This window comes from Dendrobium catenatum, unplaced genomic scaffold (genome assembly GCF_001605985.2).
Source record: "Dendrobium catenatum unplaced genomic scaffold, ASM160598v2 fragScaff_scaffold_1697, whole genome shotgun sequence".
In the NCBI taxonomy this organism is placed as follows: domain Eukaryota; kingdom Viridiplantae; phylum Streptophyta; class Magnoliopsida; order Asparagales; family Orchidaceae; genus Dendrobium; species Dendrobium catenatum.
This window is the reverse complement of record NW_021320159.1, coordinates 440029-453868: the sequence shown is the minus strand read 5'-3', so window position 1 is coordinate 453868 and position 13840 is coordinate 440029.

Below are 13840 nucleotides of genomic sequence, written 5' to 3'. Positions count from 1 at the left end.
CCAAGATTTTTAATGGTATCGGTCAAAAATTGACCTACGTCCACTCCCCGGAGTTCCTCCCGCTCGCGCGATCTCTCTCACCTACCAACTAATAGTTCTCTTTTGCCCCCTTGCAAGGTGGAGAGGCCTTTACACAAACTCCCTTTTCACCCAACCCGACGTGGCGGAAAGTGGTCAAACTCTATTTTCGCCCCTCCATGGCGACGGCAGAGAACCTTCTCGTTTTTCTCCCTCTGGAGAAGGGCAGAGTACCTCAAGGTCAACGGATGTTAAGAAGCAGCAACTTTCCTTGGAGAATCCTCGCTCAAATTCTTCTAGGCGCACGGAGGTCAAGTGCAGCAAGTTCGGAGCAACCGTGTGATCTCCCTCACACTCCTCTCCCTCACAACGCTCACTTCTCGCTTTCCTCTCTAAAACCCTAAAGAAACTTCTCTAGAGCTCCTCTCCCTTGCGAATCCCTCTCTAACCACGTTTCCCTCTCTGTATTCTTACTAAGAAACGAGATAACACCATAAAACATAGGCTCCAAACCCTCTGATTTTCAAAAGTAGTCGTTACTACTATTTACAGTACGAATTCAGAATCTACAGTTAGCAATCGTCATAACACGACTCGATCCCTGGTACGATAGATGTAGCGAATAGTTAAAAAATGATTCATATACTGTCCGATATATATATCGTACGGTGCGATCAATAAAATACTATTCGTACAGGACGATGGTCTGGACGATCAGATGTCGTCTCTGTTCATCCCTATGGTACGATTACTATCGTACAGTAATCGATGAGACAAATCCAAGAGATCGTCCAGGACCGATTCACAACTTCGTCTCTGTCATTTTCGTATGGTAACGATCTTGTTCGTAAAGTAGGTGTTTCAAAATATAATTAGGTCCTGGATTTCATGGCACTAATGACACTGTGTTTTTTCCTTACTACTTTTTCATTACTGCGTGCCTTTTTAATTTCAAAATATTTGCCTTGGAAAATTTAAAAAAGGTTATTTAATTTTTCATATTAAAATTCTAAAAACAACGAAAAATTTAGAACTCCTGTTTAGGTTTTAATTATTGTCAAAAAAGGTTTTCACAATTCACCCCCCCCCTCTTGTTCATTTAGTGATTTCACCCCCCCCCCTCTTGTCCATCTAGTAATTTCACCTTTATGGACCTTGTACTAAATTTTTATGTTAACGCGTAGGCCCCTCAGAAGGTTTCACTAAAAAAAATAGAAGCCTAAAAGAGAACCTCCAATAACCCAAGCTGGAGCATCAGCTCTCACCAGAAGGAAGAGCAGGGGAATCAAACATTAAAGGAAACCAACACCAGAAGATCCAAACAAGCCCCAAGGCACTCCAGGCCAGCTTAGAAAACCACCCCCAAAAAATTAATTAGATTTTAACATAGGGAAAACCAAGTTCATCCAACTGAAAAGATCTTTAAGAGCATCAGGAAGGTAGGCCTCATTATAATCATAAAAAATTGAGAGATGGAGAAAACCAAAAGATAGAGATAGAAAAATAAATACAACACCAAAAAAAGCTCAGCAAAGTAACAGGTCCAGATGCCATACCAGCCAACAGAAGGCTTAGATAGTAAGAGACCAAGCAAACCAATCAACCAAGAGAAGCAATTAGGACAAAGCAGCAAACCAGGGCAACCAGGCCAAAATAACATAAGATCCCCACAAAGAATCTGGCAATCCCAAAGAGGTAAGCAAAGCGAACTCATAAGATCATCAGGCCAGACAGTCCTTCAAACAGGTCAAGCCATATCATGCAAACCACCACAACCCGCATAAAGGTGAAGCCAATAAGAAAAAATAGGACAAAGGAACAGCAAAACAACCCAGCAACCAAAAAACCACAGCAAACAAACCAGCCAACATCCCACTAAGGAGGAAAACCACCTAAGAACTAACATAAGGAATACCAAACTCATCTAGCTTAAGCAAACCACAAAGAGGCACCGGAATGGAGGTCCCAATAACATTAGAAAAATAATCAAGACTACAACCCCAGTTAGCAAGCCAAGTAGCACAAGCATTACCCTCCGTGAAAGTGCGAAGAAATGAATGATTTAAAAAAACCAACAGCTTTTTAATTTCCCTAATATGGTAGAAAAGGTCAGGGATGCAATATGTATCCCCATTAATAAAAAACATCTAGAAATTATACTCTGAGTTTAGTTCAATAAGTAAATTAGTTAAGTTAAGTGAAACACATAACTAAATACCATAAAGAATGGCCAAGTGATAGCAGTAGAGTTGCCAACATGAATAGGACCACGAAAAGCTAAAATAAGGTAGCCATTACTATCCTTGATAGTACCACCATAGCCCATAGAAGAGTCACAACAAGCACCATCCACATTTAATTTAAAGAAATTACTAGGCGGTTTGGTCCAATAGATAATATTAGCACAAGAAATAGTCGGAGCACCCTCCAAACTAAGACATAAAGCATTGCCAACAAAATAATAATTATTGAAATTCTTATAAGAAAGCAACTTAATAGCCACAAGAGAGCAAACCTTATCTTTTACCCTCTGAATAACATTAAGATGATTCATCCGCACATCATTAAAAAGAGAGTTATTCCTTTCCAACCAGAGAAACCAAAGAATAAAAGAAGGAATAACATTACAGATATGACCATTAGAATTAATAAACTAGGCATTAAGCATATGTTTAAGAGAGTGATGGGTATTACAATAATTTAACTAAAACAAATCATCAAAGTAGACCCAAGTTCTAACAGCAACATAGCCAAAGATAAAAACATGATGCATATCCTCCAAATGGCAACACATTGACACTTGGAAGCCATAATAAATCCTTTTTTTTGTGAGATTATCATCAGTGGGTAAAAATCTATGCAAAACTCTCCAAACAAAGATAGACACAGTAGAAGGAATGCCCTTATGCCAAATATAATTAAAAATATCATCAATATTTCTTATAGCTCTAAAAGTATGCCAAGCATCCTTTAAGTGAAAACCACCATCTTTGGAAAAATCACATAAGATAATATCCTTAGAATAAGTGTTGATAGGCAAGTTTTAAATGAGGTGAACAATACAATCAAGAATCATGTTAGAGAGTTTTTCATAATCCCAACAATTATCATTAAAAAAGGAATTGACCTTAACAGAATAAGTAGAGGAAGAATTCAAAATAAAGTCAATAGAGTGTTTACCTAACCATCGATCTTGCCAAAAGAAAATATTACCATAACCAAGCCCCCAGGAAATAAAGGGCTCAACATCCTATTTAACCTTGCAAAGTCTTTTCCAAACTCTATGTTGCAGATCTATTTTCATGGTTTATGATTTTGATGATAGCAAATACTCTTATTTCTCTACGACTGCCTTATCTACTGACATTTCAGGTCCACACGATCAGACTGCAATTTGAAACCAGCTCAAGATTGGGTAGATTAAGACTGAGTCAGTTTGTACCCTTTTTTCCTTTATTGAGTTTATTGTATTTGGTGTGACTCTAGATGCTTTGTAACTTTGAAGATGTTCTGAATGTTCCCTAAAGATTTCTATTTTTGGTAACATCATCCGGGATGATATTTATATTAGCTTGGGCGATCGGTCCAAAAGCAAAAACCCTAATTTGAGCATCCTCATTAAGGCAGCCATTATTAAGCCGATCGGCCTGGACAATACTTGTATCAGCCAGGATGGCAGGCTCTATTAAGAAAGAATCAGACGCCATGATCAAATTAGGAATTCTTTATTTTAGGTAATCGGCCAGGACGATATCCACATCGTCCAGGATGATCTAACTCAATTATTCCTAAATTGATCTGGTATATATGGAAGGCATTAAAGGCTGATTAATACGATCACATCGTCCAGGACAATTATAGGATCGGCCGGCATGAAGGCCTAGAAGATTTACATAAGCCAACATCTATTCCAGTCAATGATAACAATGATTAAAATAAGTTTTAAACTAATCAGCCAGGTCGATACCAGCCAAGACGATATGGTATCGACCTGGACAATGTAACCAATTTTAGTCTGATCGTCCCAAATCATCCCGGGCTGATTGAGCTTAATTTGTGCTGATAGACCAGAACGATATTACTATCATCCTGGATGATAATGTCGGCAACTTGTATTAATGAGATCATTTTTGGATCTTTTATTTAAGCTATGACATGACACTTGGTAAGTGTCTTTGGCAGCCATTATAGCTTCGTTCTTTTGGGGGGAACATGAAGAGAGAGAGAGAGCTTGAAAGGGTGTGAGGAACGGGTGAAGTCTGAGAGAGGGAGAAGATCCTGTATGGGGGGACCCAAGGGAGTGTGGAGGGGGATTCCACACGGTTGCTCCGGCAGGCTTGCACCTTAATACCGTCGGATTCAAGGCTTATCTCAATGGAAGTTCACCAAAGAAGAAGATATCTTTGGTGTCAAAGGACCCGGTGACTCCACCACACCGGGGAAAGTGGAAGTGATTCTGTAAGGGCTTCTTCACCTAGCTGTGGGGGCTAAAAGAGAGACAATTGTTTTAGTGCAATACTTGGAGGGTGCCTCCAAGGAGTGGACGTAGGTCAAGATTTGACCGAACCACTATAAATCTGGTGTGTTCTTTCGTTTATTACTTCTGCATTTAATTTCCGTATTTGATTTTCTTTGTGGTGATATTGGTTTTGATTTGTGTTTTTATTGAAAGATATTTTTTTACCAATTTACCCCCCCCCCTCTTGGTTAGCTTTGGGCTAGTTCATAGGGCCTAACATCCCTAACAAACTTTCACTCTAAAGTCACCTTGTTTAGAAAAACAATTAATAGGATGTTTTCCAACACAATACTTGAAAATCATAAAATTAGCCCAAAGATTAGCTTTAGTGCACAAATTATACCAAAGTTTCAAAGAAAAAGCCTTATCAAGATCATTAAAATTCTTGCAATCAAGACCACCTTCAGCCAAAACACTACAACACTTCTCCGAAGCTGCCCAATTGATTTTAGAGCTAGAAGAAGTACCTTTCCAAAAGAACTTGTTAATAAGCTTATGGACCCTATTACAAATAGCTTGAGTCAGAAAAATAGTTTGAAAACTATAAACTAGCAAAGTGCAAAGAAAACTTTTGATAAGAGTAACTCTACCACCAAAGCTAAGGAAATTCGAGTCCCAAGATAAAAGTTTATTTTGAACATAGGAAATAAGATCATCAAACAAAAAGGATCTCCTCCTCCCATTAAAAAGAGGGACACCTAGATATTTGATGGGCTAGTTAGCATGGGTAAAGCCAGTTAGAACTTTAATAGCTAAAATATAATCATTAGAAATTCTCTTAGAAATAATGAAACAGCTTTTATTTTTGCTAAAGGATAAACCACTAACCATCTCAAATTGATAAAAGTAATCCATAAGTCTTTGAATTCTATTAATAGCCACTTTAGTAAAAATAATAAAATCATCCGCAAAGTAAAAATGAGATATGGGAAAACATCCCAGAGTTTTAACATAAAGGCCAAGATTAGCATCAAACAAATTGGTAAGACCCCTAGAAAGAAATTTAGAAAAAATAATAAAGAGAGCAGGAGAAATAGGATCACCTTGCTTTAAACCATGAGAAGATTTAAAGAAGCCATTATTAGAACCATTGACAATTATATAAAAATAAACATCTTCAATATAATTCTTAATAAGCTTGATAAAGACATAATCAAAACCAAAAAAAATTTAAAGTAAGATAAAGAAAGTTCCAATCAATATTATCAAACGCCTTGGCAATATCAAGCTTCAAAATAAAATTAGGTATAGGGTTACTAGCAAGGAAATCCAAAATAATTCTACGTAAAATAGAAGTAAGATGATTCATAATAATTTTAGAGATCAACTTATTGAAAAAAGTATAAAGTCTGATAGGTCTAACGTCATTCCAAGTGTTAACAGCGTTGTTTTTAGGAATAAGCACAATAGAAGTAGAAGTAAAAAACTTAGGTATAGGGTTACTAGCAAGGAAATCCAAAATAGTAATAAAAATATCGTTATCAATAATATGCCAAGCTTTTTGGAAGAAAAGAGTTGTAATCCCATCAGGCCCGGCAAAAAAAATCATTATTCATATCAAATAGAGTCTCTTTAACCTCCTTAAAATGAGGCCTAAAGAGAGTGACATTCTCCTCATGGGAAATAAGAGTAGGAATGAAAAAATGATCCATAATCTGAGCTGGATTAAAAACTTTATTGAAGCAGGTTTGAAAATGTTGCACAACTAAATTAGCAATTTCTACAAAATTATCAGTGATAGACCCATCCTCCCTTTGGATTCTATTGTCACTATTCTTAAACCTTTTCCTCTTAACTAATGAATGGAAATATTTAATGTTGTTATCACCTTTAACCAAGTATATATTTGCAGCTTTTGCTTCCAAAAAACCTCTTCTTGAGCTTGAAAATTAAAAAAGGTCCTGCTTGGACTTCTTTAAAAGAAAGAAATTAGCATCAGTAGGGTCATCTTGACAAGCCAGCTAAAAAGAATTAACAAGGTTCTCAACTTGCAGAATATTAGACAAAAATTCCTAAAATCATGATAGTTTCACCAATTTAAAACTTGTTTATGCCTTTTCAGCTTAAACCAAAGTCTCTTCATGCCATAAATAGAATTATCTGAATTGAACGGAGCTTGCCAATTATTCTGAACAAGATCGAAAAAAGAGTCATGAAGTAATCACATGTTTTGGAATCTAAATTGGGAGGAAGCATTAAAATGTCTAAACTTGAGGCTAATAAGTAAAGGAGAGTGATCAGACAAAGTTCTTCTCAGATGCTGCATATTTGTGGGATTAAGGGAATTAGGCTAAGGGTCATTAAAGAGCACACGAACTAGCCTTTGCCATAAGTGATCCCTATTCCAAGTAAAATTATTACCAACAAAACCAATACCAATTAAGTTGCAAGTCAAAATCATATTATTGAAATCTTCCTTAGGATGATAAGAAGGAGAGGAACCTCCAATCCTTTCAGAGAGATTAGTTATAGTATTAAAATCACCACCAAAAAGCCAAGACAAATTGCAAATATTATGTAAATTAATAAGTTGATCCCAAAGCAATTTTCTATTATAAAGAGAAGATGCAGCATACACAAAAGAAGCACAACAATGCAAATTAAGAGCCTCAACTTTACAATGCAAAACCAGAGTAAAATCACTAATAACATCAATTTTAACTGGATCTTTCCAGAAAACCAAATCTTGTTAGCCACGTTAGAAATAGCATGATTAAAACCCAAGAATCGAGAGGTGTTTAATAATCTAGAGGAGGAAATAATAGGCTCAAGAAGCACAAGAATAGAAAGGTTATGCACACGACCTAAGTTCTTAACATGAATTCTAAAAGGACAACCAATGCCCCTCACATTCTAAATATTAGCATTAAACATAACTAAAAACTTAATGGGAAGTATGCGAGCGAGTGTTTATAGGAGGTTGCAAAGAAATATACTTAGTCTTCCTTTCACTTTTTCTATGAACTTTACTAAAATTAAAATTATTATCATCCCTCGCAAAACATTTAGCAGCAATATGCTTTTCCTCAGTATCAATCAAAGCATCACTATTATAATAAGAAGTTGAAAGAGTCTTACTACCATTTGGGTGTTCCATTTGAATAGTCTGTTGAGGACATTCATCCTCCATAATTATACCATCATCCTCCATATTATCATGTGTCCTCACAACAGGCTCTTCAATGCATTTTGAGATAGGCGAGCCATGCTGCATAGAAACAAATTCACTTTCCTCTAAAGGGATGTCATTCCTCTCACCCTCCTTGCAAGGCACTTGAATAGCCATAACTTCCTATTTATTTAAAGGATTAGAAGAAGTATAGGTAGGCATAATACCATTGGAATCATAACCATTTTGATTAAAAGTGCATGAAGGGGTAGTTTCAATAATAGAATTATTTTGAACTTTAATACTAGGCAAAGTATACGTCACATTCTTCTCACAGTCAATAAAAGGAAAAGCAAATAATTGGACAATAACTCCCTTATCATGATTCAATAAAACATCATTAATAATAAAAGGAAGAGGGTCCTCGACATTAACCACATATGGGTCCTCAAGAGACTAAGGAGGATTAGAGGCATTACCCTCTAAATTAGCTTGAATGAGATTAGAGACATCCTGAGCAACCACCTCATTTTTTATTTCAATGAATCCTTTTCTTTACAAATATGAGGATGTTTGCGAAAACAATCATTCATGCCATGTCCATGCATCTTGCAAAAAGAACAAAATATAGGTAAATTTTTAAACTCTATTTTTTAGAAATAACTCTTGACTTCTGACCCAATCCATATCTCATTATGATATTTTTTAGATACATCTAATTCAACCAAAACTCGAGCAACATACAACATCGACACAGAGGCAGTGGCTTGGTAAGTTTGTAATGGTCTCCCAAAAATAGAAGCCATACCAAAAAGGATTTGATGATTAAAAAAGTGAAGTCTCAAATTAGGAAAGGAAATCCAAACATGAGCAATAGGGGATTCCTCCCTAACATAGATATTTTGAGTCTATTTAAACAACCACATTTGACACGCTTCAATATAATAAGATCTCCTAGACAATATGTGGGTATAATCAAGATCATTAGAAAGTTGGATTGTAACATGTCTTTGATCTAGTAAACCAATGTGAAACAATCTGGAAAGCTTTAGATTAAGAAAAAATTTGTGTATAACATCAAGGTTCAGGTGTCTCATCACAAATTTACCAACAAGCATCAAATCATAAGGGGCAACCAACTAATTAACAGCTAAATCTTTAAACAAGAGAGTCGGACAACCCTTGAAGGAAGAATGCACAAATTTCAGGTTAGAAGAACTATACGATGAACCAACTAAATTATCTTTGAAGAATTGTGATTTCCCCTCAAAAAGAGAGGAAAATATTAGGTTCGATGATGAAGGGTTCATCACCACCCAGCACTGAAAACCAATGAAACCTTAAAATGAAGAAATGAAAGAAAGTAAAATGAATAAAGCAGGAGAAAATATTAGAGAAATGCAAAGAGAAATAGCCACGAGATCAGTAAACCAGCGCATGAGAGGAAGCCTTAGAATAGCGCCAAAATTGCATCCGAACCTAGAGCTCAGAGAGACGTTAGAGCATGTCCTTACCTTATTCCTTAATTTTTATCTTTAAGTGTCCCAAGGGCATGTATGTTTGAAATTAGAGTTCTCTAACCCCTAACATAGACAAAATAATCACAACATGCAAATTGAGGCCAATCATGTAATTTAAATCAAAGTGAATTGGAAGTAGTTAATTTCCAAGCATTTGTGTCAAATAATTATCCAAATGCTTTAGAATTCATTTGCAAAATGATGCCCCATTATATCATTTCCAAAAATACTATTATAAGTAAATGATATATCATTGTAATCATTAACCAAGCTTAATTTCAATCTATCATGCATTTAAGAGACAATATTTAGAAATTAAAGATGCTATAATCATAAAATTATTATGCATATGCTTGATAAACTTAGTTAATTTCATTCACATATGCTCAAGCTCTGTTTAAAGATTCCATGATGGGTTTGAATGCTAAAAAGCATATAAAGTATATTTAAAATAAAATTTTAAAAATTAAAGGCCAACTCTTAATCTAAAATTTTATAAATTCAAATACTATTAAAATAAAGCTCACATTAATTTTGAGAAATCACTAGAGATAAAAAATATATTGAAAATAATTTTTGCAAAATCTTAAAATATTTGGATTTATATGTAATAAAATATTAATTAAATACTAAATAAAGAATATTTGAAATTATTAAATATTTATTAATTATTTTCATTAAGTTTTAATTTCAAATGAAAGAGGATGAAATTCTGAAGAAAATAAACAATATGTGTAAAATTTGGCTAACTATTTAATTTTATATGATTTTTAAAATTTATTTCATTTAAAATATATTTTAAAATAAATTTTATTAAATTGAAATGATAGTGTTGGCTGGCCATTCATTAGCGGCTGAGTCACAAAAATAAAACTATGATAATAATTGCCGACTGAGGCTTTAAATGCTAATGATTACGCCACAGACAATCAACTGCATTTAATGTGAGGTGAAGGCAGCTCCACGTAGTTCCTTCTTATCCACATCAGCATCATTGTGGGATCATTGGATTTTTCACTGTTTTGAGTAAATGGCCACGATTTAGTTGAACGGGGGCCTTTATAATCGATCAAATCGTGCAGTCGGGTTTTGGCACAGATAATGAGATCTTGACTATTGATCAGATCAATGGTTGTAATCTTGTACACCTCATATTTATGCTATTATTAAAAGTATGATGAGGAAGTGATTAAACTCAAAACTTTAAACAGAGCCTAAGGAGATGTAGATGAATAATGGGGATGTGATTTTATGGTTTGAAATGCGCTTATTTGAAATCTATTTTAGTTTGAGTGTCCAAAACTAGGGTTTATGCTTTAAATATTTGGTTAAAAAGTTAAAGTAGTTAAATATAGTTTAAATAAATCAGTATACTAAGAAATGAAATAAATGTATAGCAATTATTCTATAATTTAAATAAGAATACTAAAAGATAACTAAATTTAAATTCATATAATTATCATAAAAAGGTTCCTATCACATTTTCTAGATACAAATAGAACCTCAAAGAATTTTGGCCCCTTATAATTTCTTTTTTATTTTTTTAGCACCAAATTTTATCACATATCCCTATCTCAAATATAATCTTAAAAGATTTTGGCCCATCATAACTATCAATAATTTATAATATAGACAAAATCTTAGAGGATTCTATCCCCTTATAACTTCCAAAAGATATAATTTAATCACATATGCACAAATTTTATCACATTAAATTAATTAAAGAGTAATTAATCATGTGTAAGAATAGCTTAGTGTTACATAAGGGTAGATAATAGAAAATTCTACTAGTCAAAAATGCACATTGTTAGAAAATAACAAAATAATTAAGGGTTGTGTACAATAACATTTTAAGATTTTTATTGTACTACAACAATTATTTTTCAACATCCAAATATTTTTTTTTTTCAATAAAAATCACACAAATTTCAAAACCCAGCAATAAAATTTCTAAAAAAACATACAAAATATGTATAATGATAATCTCTATAGTATATAAAAAGTTACACGATGAATATTTTACCAATGCAAAGTTATATGTATTTTCCACTAACATGAACAAAATTTTAATCATTACTAAAAATAGTTTATAATGTGACTTAGTTCTAGATGAACAATTTTCCTAACTAGACAAATGGACGAAAATAGCTCAAAGTCAGCCAAAACTAGGTTTTAGTATTCTCACTCTTCTCTTTTTTCTTTTTATTTTTATTTTTCTCGCTTCACCATCTTCTATTCTCTTTTAATGGAAATGTAAATGAAATTCTATTATAATACATTAGTAAATTATTATTTTTAAATAAATTCTTTTATATCTTTAAATTAAAAAATTAAAAAACTACACAAAATAATCCATAAATTAGCTAATCATGTCCGAAACATTCTAGTGAAATTGATTTGTAAAATGGAAATCTTAAAGTTGCAAAACCCTACTTGTGCCAATAGATGTTGATTTATTAAAGAATTTAACCAGTGGCAAAAAAATATGAAAAAATTAGGGTAATTAATGCTTTACATGATTGAGATTTAGACTTATAATGACTCTTAAAATAATTATTGACTACTCCAGGCAAAAAATTTTCTAAATATTTTAAGGGTTTTTATAATTTAAATATTTGGTATTTCATTTATCTTCTTGATTTTTGTTTCTATAAGTGGAAAAATCTAAACCCTTAATTTTCATTGAGTAGGATAAATATTAAATTTGTAGAAGACAATACTAGTTTGAATGCAATCTAGCAAAACAATTCTTCGTGAGATCAACACTGTCTCAATCACTTTATTAAATACTTAATCAATATGTATACTTATGTATCAAGTGGGAAATTCGTATCAAGTGGGAAATTCATATCAAAATAATCTATGGATATTCATATTCATATTCATACATAAATTATTCACTAGTGTAACAAAAGTAAACTCACATTCACGGCCCATATGCATTAGTTGTCCTACACATATTAGTCTAGTCTTAAGATAAAAGAAAGTAGACTCACCCCAAACCTTCAAAGAGTAAGATTTGATTTTATTTACCTATAAATCTAAGGAGAGGATGCCACTTGGGTTGATCACACCTAATCTCAAAAAGCCTTAAGGATGTCATAGGAGGAATTATAACTAATATACCACAAATTGATTTTTATTTGATTTACCTATATATCTAAGAAAAGGATGCCACCTATGTTGCTCACACCTAGCCTTAAGAAACTAAAGGGTGAGAAAAGGATGTCACTTGTGTTTCCCACACATTACCTTAAAAGTCTACAAGGTTAATGTAGGAGGACTCATACCTAATAGTTCATAATTTTATTTTAATTTGATTTACCTCTAGTATTAAGAAAATGATGTCACATGGGTCATTCACAGTTGACCATAAGAAACAAAGGGGCAAAGAAAAGTAGCCACTCAGTTTGCTCATAACTAACCTCAAAAGTTCAAATTATGACATAGGACTTCAAAGTTTTGCACTTGTTAGTTTTTGTAACAATGTTGTTGCAATTTTAAGTAGTAATTGCATAAGCAGTATCGAGTTGTAGTTGTGTAATAATAATTACATGAGTAGTGATGTAGTTTTTTGAACTTAATAATACTCTAATAAAGGTCTCACGAAGTCAATACATAAGCATTGTAATTGTTAGTTGTAGTAGTGTAGTTGCAGTTGCAAATAGTAATTGAATGAACAACGCTATAGTTATTTGTTAATGTGGTAGAGTAGAAGCATTTGTAAAGCCTTTAAATAAGATTAAGTTGTGCATACGAGGATACTGCAATAAGTTCATTTCCATCAATCCATTGCAAGAGTTTGATATAAAAGTTGGTATTGGAGTTGATGTAGGTTGTTGCAGCTGCATGCAAAAAAGAGAGGAAGAACAAAAGTTTCAAATTACGAATTAATCAAATTTACATATTATGAAACAATAATATTTATTATAATACCATAGTTTTTTAACAGAGAATATTACTATGTATTATATTTTTTTCATAATTGTACTAGTATTATAATTGATATATCATCAAAAAATCATCTTGATGCATGAATCTCTAGGCAAAATCAAGTTGGATACTTCCGAAATTAAAATTGGGACCATCTGAACTCCAATTTCAACAAACTTATAATTAAACTAAACATCTCAAGAATACGAGCCCAACGACACCAAATTTGACTCAATCTGAGCCCAAATCGGTCCAAATCAAGGGTCTAAAGAACTGTTGTAGGGTTCAAACCACAATTTTGATTAACAAATGTTTTCCAAACATCAAATGCTTATAATTAAATTGAGTGGCTTGACGAGAAAAATCCAACAAGCCTAAGATCATTTAATTCTAAAATTTTTAAGGCATCTAATTGAATAATAAATGATCCATGATCAAGGGGACAGATACTAGCCGTCCATTAAAACCACTCCCATTTTGACCTTGATCTTCCATATTTTTACAAGCCATGCCACTCTCAAAAAACTATAAATAGCCCCCACTCTTCTCATGATAGGAGGAGAAGAAGATAAGGAAGGGAGGAATTTGGGGGCTCTCTTATCACCGACCACCGCCGGAGTTCTTATCGACCACCGCTGGGGTTCCTCCCGGCCACCGCCAGAGTTCTTGCCGAACAATGCCAAAGTTTCTCACGAGCACCCCCGAAATTCTTGCTGACCATAGCCGGAGTTCATCCAGACC